Genomic DNA, 24,908 nt, shown 5'->3' with positions numbered 1-24,908 from the left:
ATATTGAAACCATAATGTAGGGTGTTGAGTCTGAGTTCGTTGTCTCACAAAATCAAAGAATGAAGTTGGGGACAAAAACCATTAGTGGAACCAAAGTGTATTGAGAGAAGCCAGTCCTGGAAAAGGGGCAGCTGGGGTTCCAGGAGCAGCCCAGTGTCCAGAGCGTCCTTTCCCTGCTACAGTCGGGAGCAGCTCAGTGTCCAAGCTAATTAAAGTCTGCTAATCCCTGTGTGGAGGCCCACTTGGCCATAAGCCACGTGGGCCATGGGGGATGTGTTTCCCGCCCCAGGAACGTCAGGAACCCATTGCATGCCAAGGAGAAGAAAGAGGGGAAAGGAAGTTCCTGCCTTTTAATTTAGGGGGTGGATAGTCTTCCTAGTTCCTTATTGGTCTTTTCAAAGAATTCTGCCTGCGCAACATCCTTCGGATTGGTTTATATGCCTTACTGCCTTGTGATTGGTTATCTGCAGGCTGCCTGTCTTAGCAATACCCATGCATTCTATGGTTCAGCCTCTCCGCCCATTTCGGGTGCCTTAGGAACTCCGCCTAGTTGGGTTCCTGGGTTTTACTTTCCCTTCCCGTGGTACCGCCCCTATCTACCTAGCTTCCTTCTGTCTCCTCAATATTACCTATATTCATGTATTTTAAAATAGTTGTTAATAAAGCAATGGTATAGCTTGTGTGTAATTTACTTAAAAATTACTAGTGAACTGAATTTTTTCTTCACTTTCATTGGTCATTTGTATATTTTCTTTTAAAAAGTGTTAACAGTTTTTACCCATTTTTCTATTTTGGTGTATTTTATTGTTATATTTTTTGTAAAATCGTCCCAGTTTATCTCATTTTTATACAATCTGACCCTTTTTCTCTTTGTGGTTCCTTTTATTTCTTTCTAGTATAAAGCATTTACTTACCTCAAGATTAAATTGATATTTGCATAATTTTGGCTAGGTATTAGGTGACTATAATTTTAGATTTAATTAAATATATCAAAAATTTAACATTTCTTGACAAATGTAATTTTTAATGCAAATAGCCAATTAACTCAAGACTTTCATTGAAAATCTATCTCTCTGCTCAGTCTGGAATGCTTTCCTTATTACAGGTTAATTTTTAAATAAAAATATCTATATTTAGGAATATCTATTATGACTCCTTTTCCCCCATTCTTCTGTCTTGGTTAATGCAATCACTCTCTGCCCAATTTCTTAACAAAGAGAAAGAGAAGAAGGAAAACTAAACTTTATTGAGCTTTTGCTCCTTTTTTCATCTTCTGGAATATCCCACTTCTCTCCTCCACTTATCACAGTCTGTTCCAGTATGCCTCCTTGGCACTGTTTTAATCATATTCATTAGAAAAGATGCATTATTATTGTATTTTCTTGGTTGACCTATACAAACAATGGTTAGCATATTTGATTTGGGGGTATCTGGCCATTTGTTAGAGATTAAAAAGATCCAATAAAATGTATTGAATGAATGGCTATTTTACTTAGTATCAATTTCTGTTCTCACTGGGGAATCTGGGAAAATACTTTCATAGTCACAAACTTACAGAAAAGTTGCAAGTCTGGTACAATTTTTTTTTTTCCTGAATTGCTGGAGAGTAAGTTACCAACCTTATGCCCTAACACTTCCAAATACCTTTGTGTTTCTTACAAACAAGAAATATTTCCTCCATAAGGACGGGACCATCAAAATCAGGATATTGACAGTGACACATTATCAGCACCATCTAGTCCTTGGCCTCCTTTCAGGTTTAGTTAATTGTCCTAATAATGTCCTCTGAAGCAAAAGGGTCCATACAGCTCAGAATCACACAGTGAATTACTTATCAGGTCTCTTTAATCTTGAACAGTTCCGGCCTCTCTTTGATTTTCATGACCTTGGCACATTAGAAGACTACAGGGCCGGTTATTTTGTAGATGTCCCTTAATTATGGTTTCCCCATGGTTAGTTTCAGGTTATATATCTTTTCAGACATAATACAAAAATAATACTCTGTTTTTCTCATTATATTCTATGAGTTGGTACAGGATTTCGTTGTACCTCTTTACTTTTAGTGTTCACTCTGATCACTTGACTAAACTGGTATCTACTCAGCTTCTCCGCCTTAAAGTTTTCTTCTTTGTAATTCATAAGCACTTTGGTGGGAGTTGTTTTGAAGTTATATTAATATCCCATTCCTCATCAGACGTTCGAGGTGTATGTGTGAATGTATGCGTATTCATATTTCCCTCTTTATTAAATGTTTTAAAATGATTTACTTTATGATCATCATTTACTTTGATTCTCCAGGATGACTAGTGGGAGCTTCCTTAAGTTGGTTTCTTCATTCTTGTATCATGTTCCTTACTTTTTGACACAAATTCATTTTCTAATTTCCTTGCCCCAAAGATAAAATGAGGCAATTCTCTAAGGATCCCAGATTACTTTTGGAAAAAAAAATCTGGTATTTAAGAAGAAAAGTCTGGGCCCTAGGTGTGCTAATTGCTTTTGGGGTATTGCTATTTCCAGGATCTCCCAGGGAACAGAGCTAGGGAATATATGTTATATATACAGGGTATCCCTCAAAAATGTATGTACACTTTAACTACTCATTTTTGGAAATGAAAAGTATTTTAGTAAACACTGCCTTTATAATTAGTCAAAGTGTGTATATATACATTTTCTGGGACATCTTATATTTACATCTACAATTATTTCTATATCCATATCCATAACTATGTCTGTTTTCATTGAAAAGGATACCTGTAATTCCAACACAGGGTTCACTCAAGTCTTCTCCCTTTCCATATTTGTACCTTTAACAATGAGCACCTGGCTCCCATATCTTCAATAGATTTACTGTTTGAAACATCCCCTATATATGTACAACTCATTTGCCTCTTTGCCTCCACTGTTCTCCTGATTGGATGCTTTCTTCTCCCAGCTTGGGCTCCAAGAACCATGCCAGGCTGTTCTTCCACAAGGTGTCCCTGTCTTGCTGCTGACACTTGTATCTTTCTGTAGATGTGCCCTTACCGTTCTTCTATGGCTTTGACTCGCCTTGCCTCTCACCCCATGTAGACACCCTCCTCTGCCTACTCAGCCTCTTATACTCTGTGCCAGGCTGCCCTTCTTTGTGGATGACCTCCTGTGTGTGGTCAGGCTCTAACACCCTGAGCAGGACAAGACATCTCTCCTTTGCAGATACCTGCCTCACACTACTTTGGCTCTGATACCTTGCACTGGGTCACTGGGGTACCATCCCACTCCTGGTACAAATAATTTCTTTTTTTTTGTCCTACCCAATGACTTTAGGACTACATTGATTAAGAAGGGAACTTATTTTGAGGTGGGTTTGCTGCCAGAACACAGGTGTCATGAAAACCACAGCTAAATCTAAGCCAAAACGGAAAAGAAAAAGACTCATATTAACATCATTGCCATTGGACACATAATTCCGGGAAGTCTACCACTACCCTGGCTATCTGATCTACAAATGCAGTGGGATTGACAAAACAACCGTCGAAAAATTTGAGGAGGAGGCTGCTGACATGGAGAAGGGCTCCTTCCAGTACATACGCCTTCAAGTGCATAGGCTGAAAGCTGTGTGTGAGCATGGTATCATCACTGATATCTCTCTGTGGAAATTCGAGACCAGCAAGTATTATGTGAGCATCACTGATGCCCTGGGACAGAGACTTTATCAAAAACATGATTACAGGCACATCTCAGGCTGACTGTGTTGTCCTGATTGTTGCTGCTGGTGTTGGTGAGTTTGAAGCCAGTATCTCCAAGAATAGGCAGACCTGTGAGCATGCCCCCCCGACTTACACACTATAACTTACCTACTTATGTGAAAATCTTAAGAGTTTCCCATAACCTATTTCTGTGTTACTAATGCTGAAACATTGGACTTTGATAATCCAAAGTTAACACTTTTTCTGGGAGGGAACTTTAAGTTTTTTCACCTTGTCTTAAGAGGGAGAATAATCTGTTTACAGAATGAAAAGCTATGGGGTGGTACCTCTGTTGGTGCAATACTAAATAGGTTAGTACAGCCCTGGCCAGTTTGGCTTAGTTGGTTGGAGCATCATTCATACACCAAAGGTGGTAGGTTTGATTCCAGGTATAGGACACATAACCAGGATGTGAGTTAGATCCCCAGTCATGCAGGAGGCAACCAATTGATGTTTCTCTCTCACATTGTTTCCCTCTCTCTTTCCCTTCCTTTCTCTAAAAAAACAATAAAAATTAAATAAATAGTCTAGGACAGATAAGCAAAGATAACTATGCTTATGTGTAAACTAGTTTATAAAGGCTAAATTCTGTTATATTAAAGTCCATGTGTTGCATATGAAATTTTGTAAAGTTGCACCAACATTGAGTAAATTTGTTGGTATCTCAAATTTCAGTTTTCTAGTTTTACTGGAATGTGAATTCTCACATTTACAAATTCTGAGGTAATTTGAAGAACCTAAAAGGAGACCTAAGTAGTATTGAGCACTGTCTTGAACAGTTCATTGTATCCAGATTCAAGGAAAAATAAATGATACTAGGAAAAGAAAAGAAGGGAAGGGGGAACAAATGAAGGAAGGGAATAAAAGGGGGAAGGAGAAGAGGAAGAGCTACTATTTTTAGGTACAAAGTTTCTTAAACACACATAGCTAAAACATATTCTAAGTGCTTTTGGCTTAAGGACCATGAAACTTTTTATCAGCTACACCTTCTCCAGAACTGTTGAACTGAATGCCACCTTGACATTCTGTGTATACTTTGCTATGTTCCCACTACCACAACTACAATGACGATGCTGAGCTCTTTATACAGTGGACATTTATTGGTTTCCTCACCAGAATCTATTATATATTTATTTTTCCTTCTTGAGTACCCTAATTTCCCAGTCACTTGGCCTGGATTGGACTGATTCTACATGAAGCTCCCTAGGTAGGCATTGATCCTCTTAAGCCAACCCACTTACCTCATCTTCCAGGCTACTGTAATTAGTTCTGGAATTGGCCTGGATGTAAGGCTTAGCTAATCAGTACATAGCATGCAGCTGGCCACAGTGATGGGTTCACAGGTCGGCACTTTGCCAACCTGGTCCAGAGTGACTTCTGCTAGGCCCTAGCACAGTGATGGCAAACCTATGACACACGTGTCAGAGGTGACACGCAAACTCATTTTTTTGGTTGATTTTTCTTTGTTAAATGGCGTTTAAATATATAAAATAAATATCAAAAATATAAATCTTTGTTTTACTACGGTTGCAAATATCAAAAAAATTCTATATGTGACACGGCACCAGAGTTAAGTTAGGGTTTTTCAAAATACTGACACGATGAGCTCAAAAGGTTCACCATCACTGCCCTAGCAGCTAGGGTATACAAATTCTATCTTCTCTGCTGGGTTGGTCAATTAAGGATGTTGGGTTTGAGACTACCTTAAGGAGAGAGCCAGAAGCTGTCTGGGGATCACTGTGGAGAGCCAGAGGTGGAAAGAAGTCCAGAAAAAACATAGAGGAAGGAACTTTGTTGTATTCTATCAGAAAATCTTCACTGTCAAGAGGCAATTCAGATTGTTTCAGTTATCTTCCCAGTCACTGCCAAGTGCTCATGGCCTCTCCTTCTCAGAGTCATTCATGGTTTATTCCAAAAGATCTGCTCTTGGGTATTTTGGAATAAACTAGTTGTCCCATCCATGTACCATAATCTATTCACTTCTTAAAAACAAGTTGGGAATGAAAACCTGTTCTCGACAAGCTCTTCCTTATTTACTCTCAGCTGTATTTGCATCACCCTGGTTCCTAGGTTTCGAGTCCCACCACGTTCATGTTAATGGTGACTATGGACTACTCTGTCTGGCACTCCTCTAGTCTCTCATTTTGGTTTACTGGACTTTGGATTCCTAAGTGGTCTCAACACTATTTGCTTTTATCTTTGTTGGTCCAAATCCCTTCTCCATTATATCTAAAAAAAAAACTCTCTACTTCATTTTCCACCTGGCAGAATCTCACTATCTGAGCATCCCCTACTCCTTTTTGAACATTGTGAGATTCAGCCAAATGAAAAAATGATGAAATTCTCATTCTGTGTCAGGTACTGTATTAAAGATCTCGACAACATTTCCCCTTGATCTGAATAAGTTATAAATAATATATTCACAACTAATGCAATTAAAATACTTATTTTACTTTTAAATCAGCACATATATGAGCTCTGTTGGCATGCCTTTACTCCAAAGACCTAGTGTAGTTTTTATAGTACACAGTTGAACTCAAGCTAGAATTAAAATGGATGATTTTATTTTGATCCTTTACATTCCCAAACTATCAGGACTAAGTATTTTCTTGGCTTATGACAAGGTCAGTGGATAATTCTTAAAACACCTTGTTATGGACAAAAAGGAGTACTTTTTATGGTTAATGTCTTAACTCCTAAAATGAAGTACATTTTAAGCAGGAATATGTTGTTAGTATTTTTGGACAGTTCCATTACTAATGTCAATCATAGAAACATTAATGCCTTGGAAGAAGTCAGGCACTGTGTCAGGCTCTGCATACCCCATGGTGAACAAGAGGATGTGCTCCCTTCCCTTGGGGAGCTTACCTAAATTGTGAAGGACAGATACTGACCAAAGCATCACTCAGAAAACATGCAATCATAATACTCAAGTTTTCATTTGATTCTTTCCTTTGTATTGGTATAGGCATGATCTCCTAAATAAAATACTTAGAAAAATATCTAAACCAGGAGTCTTAATCCGAATGCTCTCACAGGCTAAGTAGATGTTTAACCCAGTGAAGAAGCAAGGTAGAAAATTTAGCAAAATGGCAGGAGCATGCCCAATCTAAAGGAATGTGTTACCACATGGAATGCTGGCGTAGTGTTGCCAGAGCTTCACATATTTCCAGAGAAGCCATGTGCTTCAATGTTGAAAAACAATTTAGAAATCATGGGGCCAAACAAAAATGTATGAGGATTTGGCCTACAAGCCACCAATCTGTAATTTATATAAACTAGGGACCCAGTGCTCCGATTTGCACACATTGAAAGGAAATTAATTAGAAGGTGGCTGGCAGGGTGGGACTGGGCGAGATCTGGAGCCAACCTCCCATGGTCCCTCCCTGGCTAGCCACATCTGGGGCAGCACTGGGGCTCGAAGGGCACCTGCAGAGTGAGTGGGGTTCCTCTGAGAGGTGGGGTCCCTCGGCCTGGCCTGCAGGGATCAGACCAAAACCAGCTCTCTGACATCCCCCGAGGGGTCCCAGAATGCAAGAGGGCACTCTGCAAAGTGTTGTCACTCTGCAGCTCCTGCACTGAGTGTCTGCCCCTGGTGGTCAGTGCATGTCATACCTACAGGCGGTCAGCCAGTTGGCTGGTCGCTTAGCCTTTTTATATTTACTAGAGGCCCGGTGCACAAAAATTTGTGCACTGGGGGGGGGGGGGGGGTGAGGGTCCTTCAGCCCCGCCTGTGCCCTCTCACAGTCTGGGACCCCTCAGGGGATGACCATCTGCTGGCTTAGGCCCACTCCCCAGGGGATTGAGCCTAAGATGGCAATCAGACATCCCTCTGGCAGCCCAGAAGCCCTCGGGGGATGCCCACTTGCCAGTGGGGGCAGGCCTAAACTGCAGTCGGACATCCTTTGCGCTGCTGAGGAGGCAGGAGAGGCTCCCACCACCACTGCTGCACTGGCAGCCATCAGCCTGGCTTGTGGCTGAGCAGAGCTCCTCCCATGCAGGAGCACCCTGACCACCAGAGGGCAGCTCCTGCATTGAGCGTCTGCCCCTTGGTGGTCAGTGTGTGTCATAGTGACCAGTCATACCCAGTCCTTCTGCTGTTAGGGTCAGTTTGCATATTACCCTTTTACTATATAGGATAGAGGCCTGGTGCATGGGTGGAGGCTGGCTGGTTTGCCCTGAAGGGTGTCCCGGATCAGGGTGGGGGTCCCGCTTGGGTGCCTGGCCAGCCTGGGTGAGGGGATGATGGCTGTTTGCAGCTGGTCACACCCCCTTCAGGGTGGGGGTCCCCACTGGGCTGCCTGGCCAGTCTGGGTGAGGGGCTGAGGGTCGTTTTCAGGCTGGCGGGTGACTGAAGCTCCCAACCTCTCCTTTTTTTCTTTTTTTTTTTGTTATTCTGGAATTTATTTACCTTCTATGACTGTCACTGGAACTCCGGCTTTACCTCTGAGGCTCGGCTCCAGCTCTGAAACCTCAGATGCTGAAAGCAGGTCTGGGTTTGTTTGGCTTCTATAACTGAAACACAGTTGCAGCTGCCAGTTGGCTGAAAGCGGGTTTCTGGGGTTTGTTTAGCTTCTATATTTGCAACATTGTTTCTTAGAGTGCAGCTCAGAGGCCGGCAGGGCAGGCAGGGAACCTTGGCTTCCTCCATCACTGGAGCAAGCAAGCCTCCTGTTCGCTTCAGCTGCCTGGCTGCCGGCTGCCTTCTTGGTTGGTAGTTAATTTACATATTGCCCTGATTAGCCAATGGGAAGGGTAGCGAAGTTACAGTTAATTACCATGTTTCTCTATTATTAGATAGGACTAGAGGCCTGGTACATGAAATTTGGGACCCCTTGGGGGGTGTCAGACTGCCAGTTGGACTTCCCTCTCACAATCCTGGACTGCTGGCTCCTAATCACTCACCTGCCTGCCTGTCTGGTTGCCCCTACCTGCCCCCCGCTGCCAGGAAGGTCGCCCCCAACTGCCCCCTCCTTGCTGTCCTGGTCACTCCTAACTGACCCCCCCACTGGCCTGGTCACCCCTTACTGCCCCCCTGCCATTCTGGTCACCCCCCACTGTCCCCTCTGCTGGCCTGGTGGCCCCTAACTGTCCCCTCTGCTGGCCTGGTGGCCCCTAACTGTCCCCTCTGCTGGCCTGGTCACCCCCAACTGCCCCTCCACCAACCTAGTCACCCCTCACTGCCACCCCTGGCAGCCTAATTGCCCCCAACTGCCCCCCCCCCCCGACAGCCTGGTTGCTCCCAACTGCATCCCCCCACCCTGGCCTGGTCGCCCCTAACTGCCCCTCTCCACTGGCCTGGTCCCCTCTTACTGCCGCCCCCTCCCCCCCCCCCCCCCCCCCCCGCTGGCCTGATCACTCCACACAGCCTCCTTGTTCAGTCATTTGGTCGTCCCTCACTAACCCCCCTGCTGGCCTGGTTGTAGGCAGCCATCTTGTGAGGGTGTGAGGGTTAATTTGCATATTATATCTTTATCATATAGGACTAGAGGTCCGGTGCATGAAATTCATGCATGGGTAGGGTCCCTAGGCCTGGCTGGTGATCAGGGCTGATCTGTGGGGCAACTGGTGGGGCGATCAGGGGCCCCCGCTCGCACCCACCTTGGTTGGTCCCGTGCTGCCCGCTCGCTGGCCCTGCCCCCTGCCAATGCCAGTCGCCTCCCTCTGTGGGTCAATCTGCAGGGTGACTGGGGGGGCCCTGCTCACACCCACCTTGGCTGATCTGGAGCCACTCCCTCTCTGGTCCTGCCCCTCAACGCCATGACCGGTCGGGATCTGTGGGCTCAGGGCAGCTCATCTGTTGAGCATCTGTCCCCTGGTGGTCAATGCACATCATAGTGACCGGTTGTTTCGCTGGTTGTTACACTGGTCGTTCCGCCATTTGGTCGATTTGCACATTAGGGTTTTATGTAGATGGACATATATAGATGGTAAAGCCTAGATTTACGATGATCCTATTTATTTATTTATTTATTTATTTATTTACTTATTTACTTTTAAATATTTAATGCTGAAATTATTACATATGCCCTCCCCCCCCATTGACCTCTCTCAGCCCACCCCTGTCCTCCCCACTCCCACCACCCCAGGCCTTCACCACACTATTGTATGTGTCCATGGGTTATACATATCTGCATACAAGTTCCTCCTATTTAATGCTGTCAATTTAAATTTTATGTAATTCTCACAATCAAATTCAGGCACTGCTCCTGAGCACCACCTCTCTGTGGAGTGTGTAACCTGCCCAGCTCGCACTGTTTGAGTGTGATATTCATCTTCATAAATTTTGTTACATTTCATCTTCATATGATAATGCCCATTATTTTTTATCTCTTTCACTTATTATTGACTACACTGTTCAAGTTAACTATACCACATGTTTCCCTCTATTTTTAAATTTTTTGTTTGTATATATTGTATAATTATGTTTTGTAATATTTATTCCACAAAAAAACTTTATTGTCACTAACTCTTCTCTGAATTTCTTAGCCCTTTCCTTACCAGCAATGAATAAGTTATTCATGGATTAAATCTCATTTGATATTCTGTGGTCTGTTTTGAACTTTCTTTAAGCTACAATCATCTTTGTCTTGCCATATGGTATTTGAACACAATTAGGGATTGATCAGTAATTTGTTCACATGCCCTTTCTTATTTAAGTAGTTTCCTGTGAATAATCCTATCTTTGCTTATAGGTACTCTTTTTTAGAGAAGGGAAAAAAAAGATTCTTAACTAGTACTTTAATTTTTACAATAGGCTGTCAACCTTAAAGTTTGCCTCTTATTTGATCTTTGAGGCATAGGATCTATATTAAGTCAATAACTCAATGTAACTGTTCTCTAGGTCCTGGTAACTTTCACATGTTTGGGGCTCAAGTCTCATCTGGCAACTTGTTCAGAAAAAGCAATCCATTAATTCCTCCAAATATTCTAAGGTTGTTCCTTAGAAAACAGCATAAATGGGCCTACTGTTTGGTTCGGTTATAAAATCAGTTTTACCTTGTTGCACTGTGGAAGGATACTATCAAGATGTGCTAAGATAAGCAGGGTTAGGTAAGCAGTACCATGTTCACTAAAACTGTGATGTGGTGGAAAATGTTTATTATATCACTCAGAGAAAGCTGATCATAGACAAAGAGGGTAAATTTCGATTAAGACAAATTTGCATCCCAAATTTAATAGTTATTGTAGCACTCTATAATTATTTCTTACCACTCTTCACTTTCTACTCTCATTTATAAGATTCAAGGTTCTGACTTTTTATTTTACATTTCTATTTATTTCACTGATGTATTCTTGTAAGCTGCGTGGCAAAATTTGACCTTAAAGATTATAAGCAAATGAACTTAACATAATCACCGACAATTTCCATTTATTTTTCTTTGATGAATCTAATACTTCAGAACATTTCCAATAATTGCTTTCTTACTACTTTTTTCTTGGCTATAAATTCCCTAAATCTAAATATTAGCTTGTTAAGAAGTTTGCAAAGGAGAAAAATAAGAAGCTAATGTCTATGATGGAATTCAAGAAAAGTCACCTTGATCTCCTTTGTCTCTAACTATGTTTTTACCAAATTTGTGAAGTCCACTATCAGAACTCCTGCTGGTAGCAGCAATTCTGACTTACAACAAACAAATAGCAAGACCTACATAATTGGGAAAACTTCAAAGAAGTCACAAGGAAACAACAGGCTCATTCAGTTTAAACCGTGCTCTCCTGCAAGCTTCACATTCCAAAACTACTTCCTAAGAAGGTCTATGATTTTAAAATATGCAACCCTTAAGAAGAGAAATAATAAGAGAAATAGCTTCCTTGTCAATTGAATAATGTTATCAGATGGCACAAACTGTCATATAAAACGATTTCAACGGAAATATAACAGTATTAAAATGTGTGATCACATCTGACCTAATGGCGAGGCTCATTTTATAATTCAGCCCTGGGTGATGGAGGCCATCTGACAAATCTGGTGAGAGTGTGGGAAGGACACCGGCCTTAATAGGTAAAAGAAAGCTCTTCAAGGAAGTTAAAGTGAAATAAATATGACCTAGGAGATTTGAATAACTGATGGTCAAACTTAAACCTTTTGTCAAGCCTTGTTTCAACTGACTTTGTATATCAAGGGCATTCATCTTGCACCTTTTCCTGTCAAGAAATATATTAAAATATGAGCATTTAATATTGGGAACTCCATGATTGAAACCTTAAGGTGAATTTAATAAATAAAGTTAAAATAAAATGTTGGGAAGAAGCAATCCTATTGTGACAGGTATGTTTTTCTTTTTTCTTTAACTTATTGGGTTGACAATGGTTAATAAAAGAATATAGTTTTCAGGTGTACAATTCTATAACACATCATCTGTATGTTATATTGTGTATTTACCACCCCAAGTCAAGTCTCCTTCCATTACCTTCTCCTACCTCCCTCACCCCCTTTTCCCTCTCGTAATCACCATACTGTATTCTGTGTTTATGAAAATTATTGTCTTAATCCCTTCACCTTTTTCACCCAGCTCTGAAACCTCCATCCTCTCTGATAGTCTGTTCTCTATCTATGAATCTGTTTCTATTTTGTTAATTTATTTGGTGCATTAGATTCATATGAGTGAAATCATATGGTACTTGTCTGACTGGCTTACATCCATGCTGTTGGAAAAAGTAAGATTTCCTTTTTTTTTCCAGCTGAGTAATATTCCATTGTGTAAATGTACCACAGCTTTTTTATCCACTCATCTACTGATGGATGCTTGGGCAGTTTCCAAATCTTGGCTATTGCAAATAACACTGCAATGAACATAGGGGTGCATATATTTTCTTTCAAATTAATTTTTTGGGTATCTTTGGATAAATTCCCAGAACTGGAAACACTGGGTCCTAAGGCAGTTCCATTATTAATTTTTTGAAGTAACTCCATGCTGCTTTTCACAGTGGCTGCCCCAGTCTGCATTCCCACCAGCAGGGCATGAGGGTTTGTTTTCTCCACATTCTCACCAACACTTGTCCTTTGTTGCTTTATTGATGATAGCCATCTGAATTTCAGAATGTTGTGTTTTTCTGAGCGTGCTCTATTTTTCTGTTCCTGTGTGTTTCTCTCCATGTCGCTGTCTCTGTCTGTCTGTCCATCTAGTTTTTCAACAGCAGGATGGCAACAAACGGATTTTAAATTAATTAGGTTACCGGGTCTGTCACCTAAGAAACCATGCTAGGGTTATTTTAAGAAAAGGTGGCTTTATAATAATTTATAAGAACTTTTATTACTGTGAATATTTTATTAAATCTAGAAAGTTTGTAAGCTTCTTCTATTCATTCAGTAAAAGTGTTATGTGTGTCTATTAATTTTGCAAACTTTTCTTGCGTGCTTACATCTTAGCCAAAATCTTATTGTTCAACAAGTAGTCAAAAATGGATTTATTGCCCCGAATCTCCTCATTCCTATTTGAAAAACTGAACAAAGGGTTAAATCTGATTTCCAACTATTTTCCTATTGCAATCATGTGTATACCATTGGGAGAAGAAGGAAATTCTTAACAACTTAGTATTGACTTGTACTATATAGTCCCTACTTACAATGAAACTGTATCAGCATTTTACTGTGTGGTATGTCAGAGAGAAAATGGAATATAATTTCCTCAAGAGAAGAGAATACTTATGAACCAAATGTCCAATGCTGTAATAAAATATTTGAAGATCACATACTTTTTGCACAAAATAACTTTTGGGGTTAAATTTGCATAAAATTAACTACCTGTGAAAATAAACACTTCTATAATGTGTTACAGACATTTAGGAAAATTTCTCCTCAGAATGATTTTACTCATATGGTTAAGTGGTCCACAATCTACTTGAATCATGTTAAATGTAAAATCAAAACCATATTTGGAAGAAGACATGGGGGATATGATTATGTGTGATTTTTATACTTTTCTGTATTTTTCAAATACTTTAACTGTAAGTACATATTTTTGTATAAAAAATTAAAGATCTTTAAAAATTATTGAATAATTACAATAAGAAGAGTCCTTGGTATACAATTCTCAGAAATAGCCTGAGGCCTCGAATTCCCAAAAAGTTCTGGAAATTTTTCTCCTCTCCTTTTCCCTCTTGCTTCTGTCAACTGACTCCTGCCTAAGACTAGTATTCTTATCCAGTATTTTACTACTTATTAAACATAAATCTCATAATGTCCCATTGCATTCCCCTCTGGGTTGGGGCTCAGGGCACTGAATTTGACTGGAAATACATCGAGATGAACATTGATTGCAATTAGTCTGGTCCCTTGCATCCTCACATTTGCCCAGGTGTGGATGAGATCACGCTCAGACCTACACCACACTTTCCGGCCAGCTCGCCTCCTGCTGATGCTCCTCAGCGTCTGTAAGGCCTTGGTCATGGAGACCTTCGTCCACCTTTGTCCCTTGGGCAGCGGATGGCACTTCTGGTTGGAGCAGTAGTGACGGGCCTGCTGGGTCTCAGCACCCCGGCCTTGAATGTCGCGGTTGCCAATGTGCACTCCTAGGCTTGGGTCCCAGGCAGTCACATGCCTTTTCCTTCTCTCCAGGTTTTAGTGAAGTAAACAGTATTTGGAAAGTTAAACACACACACACACACGTACACACAAAACACAAGAAACAAACAACAAAAAACAACAACCAAGACGTCACAGTGTAGTAGGAGAGATAAACAAAGTACCTAAAGTCAAAACAGTAAACGAGTCCCAAGAGCGACCACTGGAATCCCTTAATTTCACTTAATAGAAGCACTATATATGCCTTTTCCCTTCCTACTGAATCACAAGCATCTTCAAAACACAAACCTTATCAAATGCTTTGGGTCCTTCACAGACTCTAAGTTGACCATTTTGCCCATTGTGACTAAAAAGAAATATTAATGCATTTTTCTTGATTCACTTAAGGAACACAAACAACGAAGACTTTGAAAATGGCCATTGCTTTAAATCACACATTATCTATAATAATAATCTATAATAATAAAAGCGTAATATGCTAATTAGACCAGACAGTTGAACGACCTTCCGGACATCCTTCCAGAGGACCTTCCAGACGAAGCTGGGGCTGCAAGGGCGGAGGCAAGCCACTGTGGCTACAAGGGCTGAGCCCCTTGATCGAATTTCATGCATTGGGCCTCTAGTTTTAAATCCTTGAGGAAAACATAATGAAGTTTTACTTTATGGAACCTAAAAATATGTCAACAAATTAAATGATATTACAACTAATTCCAGGAGACTGTCTTAATGCTTCTATTTTATCAGAACTTTGTGTAACATATTAAGTTTGAATAAATAATCTATTGCCTTAAATTTATAAATTGCTTGTTCTGAAAATATTAACAGTGTTTTTGTCATCAAAATTTACCTTGCATACAAAAGTACGGTACACTATGAATCACTATTTTTTCTAGATTATTCTCTTGAAGATTGTGAAATGTCAAGTGAAAAAAAAGTTAAACACTGACTTAATTGTTGCCTAAAACTAAAATGCGCACCAAGAAAAGAGTATAGACTTTGACTAGCATATACCAGCATTGTGAATTCAATAACTTATAATTTTCTAAAACAAACAAACAAACAAACAAAACAGAAAGAAGAGGAAGAAAAGAAAGCTGGAAACAGCACTGGGTTGCCAGCTTTATGTTTTTCCAAGGAAGCAGGATAATGATTGAAAGAGCATTCCCTTCGGAGTTGTTTGTTTGTTGTCACAAGCCACTCTGTCATGGTTGGCATTTGTCCACAGGTTGTGCTGGGGTTTGCTTTTCCACTTCTAAAAACATATGTCCTTTATAACAAATACAGTTTATCTGAATATATTTATTTTACTTCTTAAAGTAATCCTTATTTCTTTTTTAAAAATTCTTATTTCTTTTTATTATTATTTATGGTAGTAAATGTTGACAATTACCTTTGTCTGTATTAACTACCTTAAATTAGAAGTACTAAGTGAATAAGGAATATGTGTCTTTAAAACACTCCTTTGTTTTGCATCTTAAACAACTGATAATCTAATAACACTTTATAAGAACAACTCTAGAATAGAAAATTTCAAGCTTGTATTTCAGATTGACTATAAAAACAACCTACAATTCTTCTCAAGCAATGTGAGACAGTTAATTCAGAGTAAATCATTTACCTAAAATCAAAACCATCTCCAAATATGTAATTTCTTTGGTTAAAAATCTGTCACATTTAGACAAAATTACCATTGCTCATAGGTACCAACAAATATGTACATTAATTAGACATAAAGCTATGAAAATTAAACTAGTGAATGTGAAGGAACTTAAAATATTTAAAAGAACCACATAGAGCATTGTTATTTACAAAACATGTCTTTTGTATTATAGAAAAATAGTCTAACAAAAATCCAAACTTGTTATTAACTATTTCAAACACAAAGGAACTCTAAGAGTCACTGAATTTGGGCCTTCTCTGCTACTATCTTGATTTTGCTATGACTCCGGTTGGAAGGTCCAGGACTTCTTGCTTTGCATGTTATGGTAAATTGCTAAGGCCTGACAACAAGCAGCACTTTGCCAGGCTCAGGCACCACGTTGATATGTTAATGATCCATAATGAAGCCACCAGACATCAATTACATAAATGAGACTAGGAACAGGGCCAACACAGGTACACTCTGCTAATTTGTTCATCTCTGTTGGCCAAAAGCCAACAGCATGACAAGTGAATGCCCCGAAAGCCATTGGGGCACGGCTCCCTCACTTCAGGAAAGGATTGGACATTGCCTACCCCTGTGATCTCTGTCTGTCTAAGGACCCGTTAATGAACCATACAAGTACACCTAATGAGAATACATCTGAAGGGTCAATATAAGGTGATAAAGAAAAGTCAAAAGTAGAAAAACCATAGGAGACTGACAAAACTTAATCAAATCTCTAAAGCACAAAGCAGCAACAATACAAAAGACAATTTCATTTTCCAACATTTGGGTTTTGAACAAGTACAACTCAATATCGTTAATAAAATTAGTGTAGTTGGGTTTAATATGAGCATTAAACACTTTTTCTGTATTCACAGCATGTATTTTTATTTGTAATAAACTAACGCTCTCAAGCCAAAATATTTTCCATTTGGACACACTTTTGCATTTTTAATATAAAAGAGCAGAGAAATATAACTTCTTGAATATGATTTTTGGACAAATGTAAAAATAATTAAAGAGTAGTATATACATATAGAAGAGAAGCAATTAACAGTGTAATAAAATAAATATGTAATAAATACAATAAAATTTAATACTTTGTACAATGCCTTGGAAATCAGTTGATGGGGGTTTAAACAAAAGGATATAAAATTCTATATATTAGAATCGTAAGTGTAAAAACCCTATTCTGATGAGTTTTTGATATAATAAGCTATTATTAAAATAATTTATTGGTAATTTTTGGCTATTATGTCAATCATTGTGGATAGAGACACTACATGAAGCATCAGGCCATTTATTAATGTCGCCATGTACTTTTTTTTAGCAGTGCCCAAACCAGCCCAGCTTACTCTGAGCAGAGGGGGGAAAGCAAGAAGGTGCTGGTAGAAACAGTCAGCTTTCAGTGCTGCAGAAATATTCAGTCTATAGGCAAACTGAAGTATTGCGGGACCTCGCAACAACAGATCCACAGAGCAGATAAGCATCAGGTTAGCAGTCCTCAAGGGTGCAGGCTGCTTTACAAGAGCCAGGAATTTAGAAAAGGAGAATAGTTGACGTTTACAAAGTCAAGAGAACAGAAATCCTCACATCCACTAATCATTCTTTGGTTTATTTTTCTTTTCTTTTATTAAATTTTCTTTTATTAAATTTTTAAATTAAATTGATTGGGGTGACATTGGTTAATAAGATCATGTAGGTTTCAAGTGTACATTTCTATAATACTGGATCTGTATATTGCACTGTGTGCCCACTACCCAAAGTCAGATCATCTTCAGTCACCAAATACAAATATTTGCCCTCCTTTTTCCTTTACTAGTCTCCACCCTCTTCCCTCTGGTAACCACCATACTATTGTTTGTGTCTATCAGTTTCAGTTTTATATCCCATGCTAGAGGCCTGATGCACAAAATTCATGCACTGCGGGGGGTTCAGCCCAGCCTGCACTCTCTCCAATCTGGGGCCCCTCGAGAGATGTCCAACTGTTGGTTTAAACTGGATCAGGCCTAAACCGGCAGTCAGACATCCCTCTCACAATCCAGGACTGCTGCCTCTTAACCACTCCCTTGCCTGCCTGATCGACACCTAACTGCTCCCCTGAAGGCCCGGTCGCCCCCAACTGCCCTCCCTGCCAGCCCAGTCGCCCCTAAGTGGCCTCCCCTGCTGGCCTGATCACCCACAACTGCCCTCCCCTGCCGGCCATCTTGTGGCTGTGGGCACTGCCATCTTTGAGGGTGTGGCAGGCAATTAGCATATTCCCTCCTTATTAGCTGTGGGTGCCGCCATCTTTGTGACAGCATGATGGTCAATTATCATATTCTCTCTTTATTAGGATTTGACTGAAATCATATGGTTCTTAACTTTTTCTTATTTCAGATAGCATAATGTTCTCAAGGCCCATCCATGTTGTCACAAATGGCAGTATTTCATCTCTTCTTATGGCTGAGTAGTATTCCATTGCATATATGTACCACATCTTCTTTATCTAGTCCTCTATCAAAGAACATGGTTGTCTCCATTTCTTGGCCACTGTGAATAATGTTGCAATGGACATAGAGGTGCATATATCTTTGCAAATAAGTGTTTTCAAGTTTTTCATGTAGATACCCAGAAGAAGGATTGCTGGGTCATACTGTAACTCTATCCTTAATTTTCTGAGGAACCACCATACTATTTTCCATAGTGGCTGTACTAGTTTACATTGCCATCAGCACAGAATGAGGGACTTCACTAACTATTAGGGTAGTGCAAAGCAAAACTACAATGAGATACCACCTCACACCTGTTAGACAAACAGCAAGTGTTAGAGAAGTTGGGGAGTAAATGGCTTATTTTTCTGTTTCAGCTTTCAGACCCAACTCTTGTTAATGCTTGTCTGACTTCACCCTTATCACTTCTCAGTGACTTGGCTGATGACCAACATCAGCACCCCCACCCAGTGCTCCAAATCCTCTTGCTTTCTGGGACATCTTTTGCAGGACTGCGTTTCTACATCTTAGTTGCACCCTGTCTCAGCACAGGACTTCATGATTATGGCACTTTCAGGTCTCTAGTGCTTTCACAGGTGATTTTTTTTTTTTTTAAAAAAGGAACTTAGTTATTAGATTGCTGTATTCAATTAAGTCATTTCATAGGGGCCTCTTCAGTGTAGCAGATTAAGTAGTATTTTGATTGCCTGCTTGTCAAAGGAGGAGTGACCTCATATGAGATTATACTGTGTAGAACTTAAGAGTATGAACTGTGGCGTGAGACAGTCTGCATTTGAACCTCAGATTTACCACCAACTAGCTATGAATCTTGTACACGTAAATTAACCTCTCTGTGCCTCAGACAATATTACCATCTACCTAAAAGAACCATTAAAAGGATGCTATTTAAAAATGTTTATAAAGCATTTAGTATATTGCCTGACCATGGTACATGCCACCTATATGTGAGAGGTTGGTGGTAGATGTGGTGTCATTTACAATCAGGAAACCTGCTTCAGGTGGAATGTGCAAGATTGTTGGAATATGAATAACCCCTCCACTGGGCAAGGAGCACCAATGCCACAATCCCCTGCACACCCAGCCTTTGCTCTGGTAGATTAAAGATGGTAACATTTTTAACTACCCCTCCCTTTGTGAGATAAAATCGAGTTCTCCTCCTCTTAAAAATAGATTGGCCTAATTGACTTGTTAGGCAAATAGAATATGACAGAAGTAATGTTCTTGCCCTTCTGAGGCTAGATCATAGCTTTGTAGTTTCCACTTGTTGTCAAGCTGTGAGGAAGCCCAAGCAACCCACATTAAAAGGCACTGAAGCACTCAGCTGACAGCCCTGGCTGAATTCCAAGCCAGCAGCCAGAACCAACTTGCCAGCCTTGGAGTGAACGATCTTAAGTGGCTTGATCCTACATGTTCAATCTAGCAGCCCCTACTAAAGCTACCCAGAGTAGAGACCAGCTTTCCAGATGAGCCCTGCCAGAGCTGTACTGTGTAAGCAAAATAAATGATTGTTGTTATTTTAAGCTACTACTAAGTTCCTGGATGGTTTGTTACACAGCAATAGATAACTGAAACATTTATTAGAGCAGTCTAGTAAGCCACACATCAAAGTTCTGTTCATTGGTACGTAATTTACTTTGGCACAGTGCTACCCAGACCACTGTTGATGCTATGTGTGTTCCTATCCACTAGCCGCCAAGTTAGAACCGCTGAAAAGTCTACTCAGGACTCCTGATGAATAACCTTAGAGACTAAAGTTTTCTTAAAACAATAGAGGAAATTTTATACTCACTCTTCTGCCCTTCTTTAAGATGAGAGCCATGGCTGAGGCTCTCACTATCATAAGAATGGACTTCAAAACTGGGCCTGCATATTAGCTATGAAAATTGTGATGCTATTCTTCACAGTGATTAGAAACTATCTAAAATTATCTATACTCTCAAAATGGCACTCTCATTTAGATAAAGGATTGTAATTATGGAGAAATTTGTTTAGTTTCAAAAATAAAGGCATATATATTATATTTTAAAGTAGGGTTACCAGTTTGTGTTCTCCATGTTGTACCCAATTTTGTTATCGAAGTCTATATGCCATGAAGTACTATCCAACATATATAATTTAGTTCAATTAGAAATTTATACTATGCTTTAAAAAATATATCCACGAGGAGAGCAAAGACAGCAGTGAAGTAGATGGAAGCGACACTCACTTCCTACCAGGACCAAATTGGAATTATAGCTAAACTATAGAACAATCATCATGGATAACCAAGTGAAGACTAGCTGAAGGGAAGTCTTATAACCAAGAACTTAGAGAAGAGGCCACATAGAGACTGCTCCAAACAGGTTGCCAAGGGCCAGTCACAGTCAACGTCGTATGTGGCCTGCACCAGAGTAATTCCCAGGAGGTCCAGAACCAACGCACCCATCAGACAACATCAGAGCAGGATCCAATAAGCTTCACAACTGGCATCTTCAAGGGGAGATCTTGGCAGATACCAAACCCCAATGAGGAAAATTTTGCTTCATGTGGTCAGCACCTCCATAGCAGCTCACACCTCATGGTCAGGGCTAAGCCTCAGAGTCAGCCAGCCTTAGGGTAAATCCCACAAACCAATGCCCAATTGCATTCAAAACTCACTTACAACAGAAGGGCCCCCATAACCCACACAAGGAACATTCTTGGAGCACACAGCTCAAGTGATCAAGGAAACAGCACCACTGGACCCCACAGGACACCTTCTACATAAGGCCACCCCACAAAGAATGGCAGTCATAGCAGGACTATGCCATACATGGAAACAAACACAAAGATGCATCCAAAATGAGAAGACAATTATAAAAAAGGTCCCAAGTGAAAGAATAGCAGACATCTCTAGGAAAAAAGCTAAATGAAATGGAGGCAAGTAATTTATCAGATATAAAATTCAAAGTAATGGTTCTATAGATGCACAACAGCATGAAAAAGGACATAGAAACAAAAAAAAAAGATCAGTCAGAAATGAAGAATACTATTTCTGAAATGAAGAAAACACTGGAAGGAATAAACAGTAGATTGGATGAAGCAGAGAATCAAATCAGCGATTTGGAAGAAAAGGTAGAAAAAACTCCCAATAGAGCAGCAAAAAGAAAAAAGAATTTAAAAATGAGGATAATTTAAGGGAACTTTGGGACAAGATGAAGTGTAACAACATCTACATCTTATGGGTACCAGAAGGAAAGGAGAGAGAGCTAGGAATCAAATCTATTTGAAGACTTAATAACCAAAAAATATTCACTAGACTGGTAATGGAAAAAGACACACATGTCTAGGAAGTACAGAGGGTCTCAAACAAGATGGACTCAAAGAGGCCCACACCAAATCACATTATAATTAGTAAGAGAAAGTTTAAAGACAAAGAGAATCTTAAAAGCTGCAAGAGAATGGTAGTTAGTTTCCTACAGGGGAGCTCCCAAAAAACTGTCAGCTGATTTCTCAACAGAAATATTTCAGGTCAGAAGGGATTGTTCATAGCAGCGCTATTTGGAAACAGCCCAAGTGCCCATCAAGAGATGAGTGGATAAAAAACAACAACACAAAAAACTACGGTACGTTTATACAATGGAATATTGCAGCTGTAAAAAAAAGAGAAGGTTCACTAACCCTTTGAGACAGCGCGGAGGGACCTAGGGGGCATTATGCTAAATGAAATAAGTAAGTCAGAGAAGGACAAGTATCACATAGTCTCACTTATATGTGGAATCTAATGAACAAAATAAACGGACAAAATAGATGCAGAGACATGGAGGCATGCAACAGATGGAGGACCCTTAGAGGGAACGGTGCAGGGGAGAGAAGAGATCAACCAAAGAACTTCTATTCCTATATTCGTAGCCCATGGATACAAACAATAGTGGGTTGAAGGCCTGGGGAGAGGATGGAAAAGGGAAGGAAGGGGCCAATGGGGAAAAAAGGGGGACATCTTAATACTTTTAACTAAAGAGAAATTTAAAATAAAAAATAAAAAAAGAATCTCCTCCGAACATAATGGTATGACACTAGAAATCAATTATAAGAGGAACATTGAAAAATACACAAAGCCATGGAGGCTAAATAACACGTTACTAAACAACGAATGGGTTACCAATGACATCAGAGAAGAATCAAAACATACCTTGAAACACATGAAAATGAAAGCACAATAACCCAAAACATATGGGACATGGTGAAAGCAGTCCTTCATAGCATTAAAGAGGGAAATTCATAGCTTTATAGGACTATCTGAGAAAAAAAAAAAACACAAGAAAAATCTCAGGTAAAAAATCTAACTTTACACTTAAAGGAACTTCAAAAATAAAATAAAGAAAGACCAAAGTGGGTAGAAGGAAGGAAATAATATAGAACAGAAATAAACAAAATACAGTCTAAAGAAAACCAATACAAAGATCAATGAAATGAACAGCTGTTGTTTTTTTTTTTTTTAATATAAAATTGACAAATCTTTAACCAGATTTATCAAGAGAAAAAGAGAGAGGACCCAAATCAATACAATCAGAAATGAAAAAGGAGAAATAAAACTGACATCAAAGAAACACAAAGGATTGTAGGAATATATTATGAACAACTATTTGCCAACAATTTGGACAATCTGGAAAAAAATGGATAAATTTCCAGGAACATAAATCTTCCAAAACTGAATTGGAAAGATCAGATCATCTGAATAGACAGATTGCAGCTAGTAAAATTAAAGCAGTAATCAAAACCTCTCAGCAAACTAAAGTGCTGGACTGGATGGATTCACAGATGAATTTTACCATACATTCAAAGAAGAAATAGCACCTATTTGTAAACTATAGCTAAAAAATTCAAGAGAAGGGAATATTTCCAAGCTCATTTTACTAGGCCAGCATTATTCTAATCCTCAAACCAAATAAAGATACTACAAAGAAACTAAATTATAGGCCAATATCCCTGATGATCATAGATACTAAAATCCTCAATAAAATATTAGCAAACCAGATCTAGCAATGTATTAAAAGATCATACACCATGACCAAGTGGGATTTATTCTGGGGATACAAGGTTGAAACAATATACACAAATCAATAAATGTGATACATCACATAAACGAAATGAAAGATAAAAACCACATGCTCATATCAATAAATGCAGAAAAGGTATTTGGTAAAATCCAGCACCCATTTATGGTAAAGATCTCTCAGTAAAGTGGGAATAAAGGGAACATGTCTCAATGTAATGAAGGCCATATATGACAAACCCACAGCCAACATCATACTCAATGGGCAAAAACTAAAAACAATTCTCTTAAGATCAGGCACAAGACAGGGATGTCCACTTTCACTGCTCTTATTCAACATAGGAGTGGAAGTCCTAGCCACAGCAATCAGACAAGAAGAAGAAATAAAAGGCATCAAAATTGGGAAGGAGGAAGTAAAACTGTCATTATTCGCAGATGATCCCAGAGTTCCCACCTTTCCCTCCAACTCCACTTCATTAGCCCTGCCTGTGATGCTTGGTCCTGCCTCTGACTCAATGCCTGTCTGGGGCAGTGGAAACACGTGTGGGGTCTGGGGAGGCCCTGACTGATGTGGAAGAGGTGAAGTGTGATGGGAGAAGCTGCTTTCTGTGCATGGTTTGCAGGAAAAAATTAAATAGCACAACAGTGGAAATTCATGATGAAGAGTTCTACTGCATATCCTGCTATGGAAAGAAGTATGGGCCAAAAGACTATGGTTACAGCCAGGGGTTGGCATGCACCACATGGACCAGGGCCAGAGGCTGGGCATCAAGCCAGAGAGTGTTTAAACTCCCAGGCCTACAACAAATCCAAACACATCTGAATTGACTCAAAAATACAGAGGTGCTGAGAAGAGTTCCAGATGTGGGGATTCCATGCATGCTGCTAAGAACATAATTGGGGCAGGAAATCCCTGGCACAAAAACCGTTTCCAGTGTGCCAAGTGTGGAAAGAATCTTGAATCAATAACTCTGGCTGAGAAAGAAGGTGAGATATATTGTAAAGGATGCTGTGCAAAGAACTGTGGGCCCCAGGGATTTGGCTATGGCTCAGTAAAGGTGTAAACCTAGAACTGAGATCTCACACTGAGAATCTATAGAAAAGCCTGAGTGACCTTTACGATGGAACAACTGTAACGACTGGTCGCTATGACTCACACTGACCACCAGGGGGCAGACCCTCAATGGAGGAGCTGCCCCCAGCCCGTAGGCCCCAATCACCGATGGGGCCTGCCAGTCAACCTCCCAGTCCCTCCCCCCGGCTGACAGGTCCTGATCACCAGATCTGGGCCAGGCCTTGGGCTGGGATGGGGAACTGGGGGTGGGTGGCTGTGTGTGGGCAGCGAGGGAAGGAGGAGGGGAGATAGGGAAGCAGGGAACCTGATGGGCCCTGATTGCTGATCAGGCGTAGGGACCCCATCCAGGCATGAATTTCCTGCACTGAGCCTCAAGTCTCTACATAATCTAGGCACAAATAATCTAGCTACAGTGAAATTCTACCAGCA

At 40.1% G+C, this 24,908-nt stretch overlaps 1 protein-coding gene and 1 pseudogene across 3 annotated transcripts in view; one reads left to right on the top strand and one right to left on the bottom strand.

The window, feature by feature from the left end:
* FOXP2 (forkhead box P2) overlaps nucleotides 1-24,908 on the bottom strand; it is a 689,501-nt gene that overhangs the window by 316,135 nt on the left and 348,458 nt on the right. The gene's annotated exons all lie outside the window — the stretch shown is intronic.
* Nucleotides 23,920-24,468, top strand: LOC308527301 (cysteine and glycine-rich protein 2-like; annotated as a pseudogene). Its single transcript has one exon. The product of its transcript is annotated as a cysteine and glycine-rich protein 2-like (transcript).

The sequence above is a fragment of the Myotis nattereri genome, assembly GCF_964212035.1.
Source record: "Myotis nattereri genome assembly, chromosome: 11".
Lineage (NCBI taxonomy): Eukaryota > Metazoa > Chordata > Mammalia > Chiroptera > Vespertilionidae > Myotis > Myotis nattereri.
The sequence above is the reverse complement of the archived record's forward strand: the minus strand, read 5'-3'. Positions and strand labels throughout refer to the sequence as shown.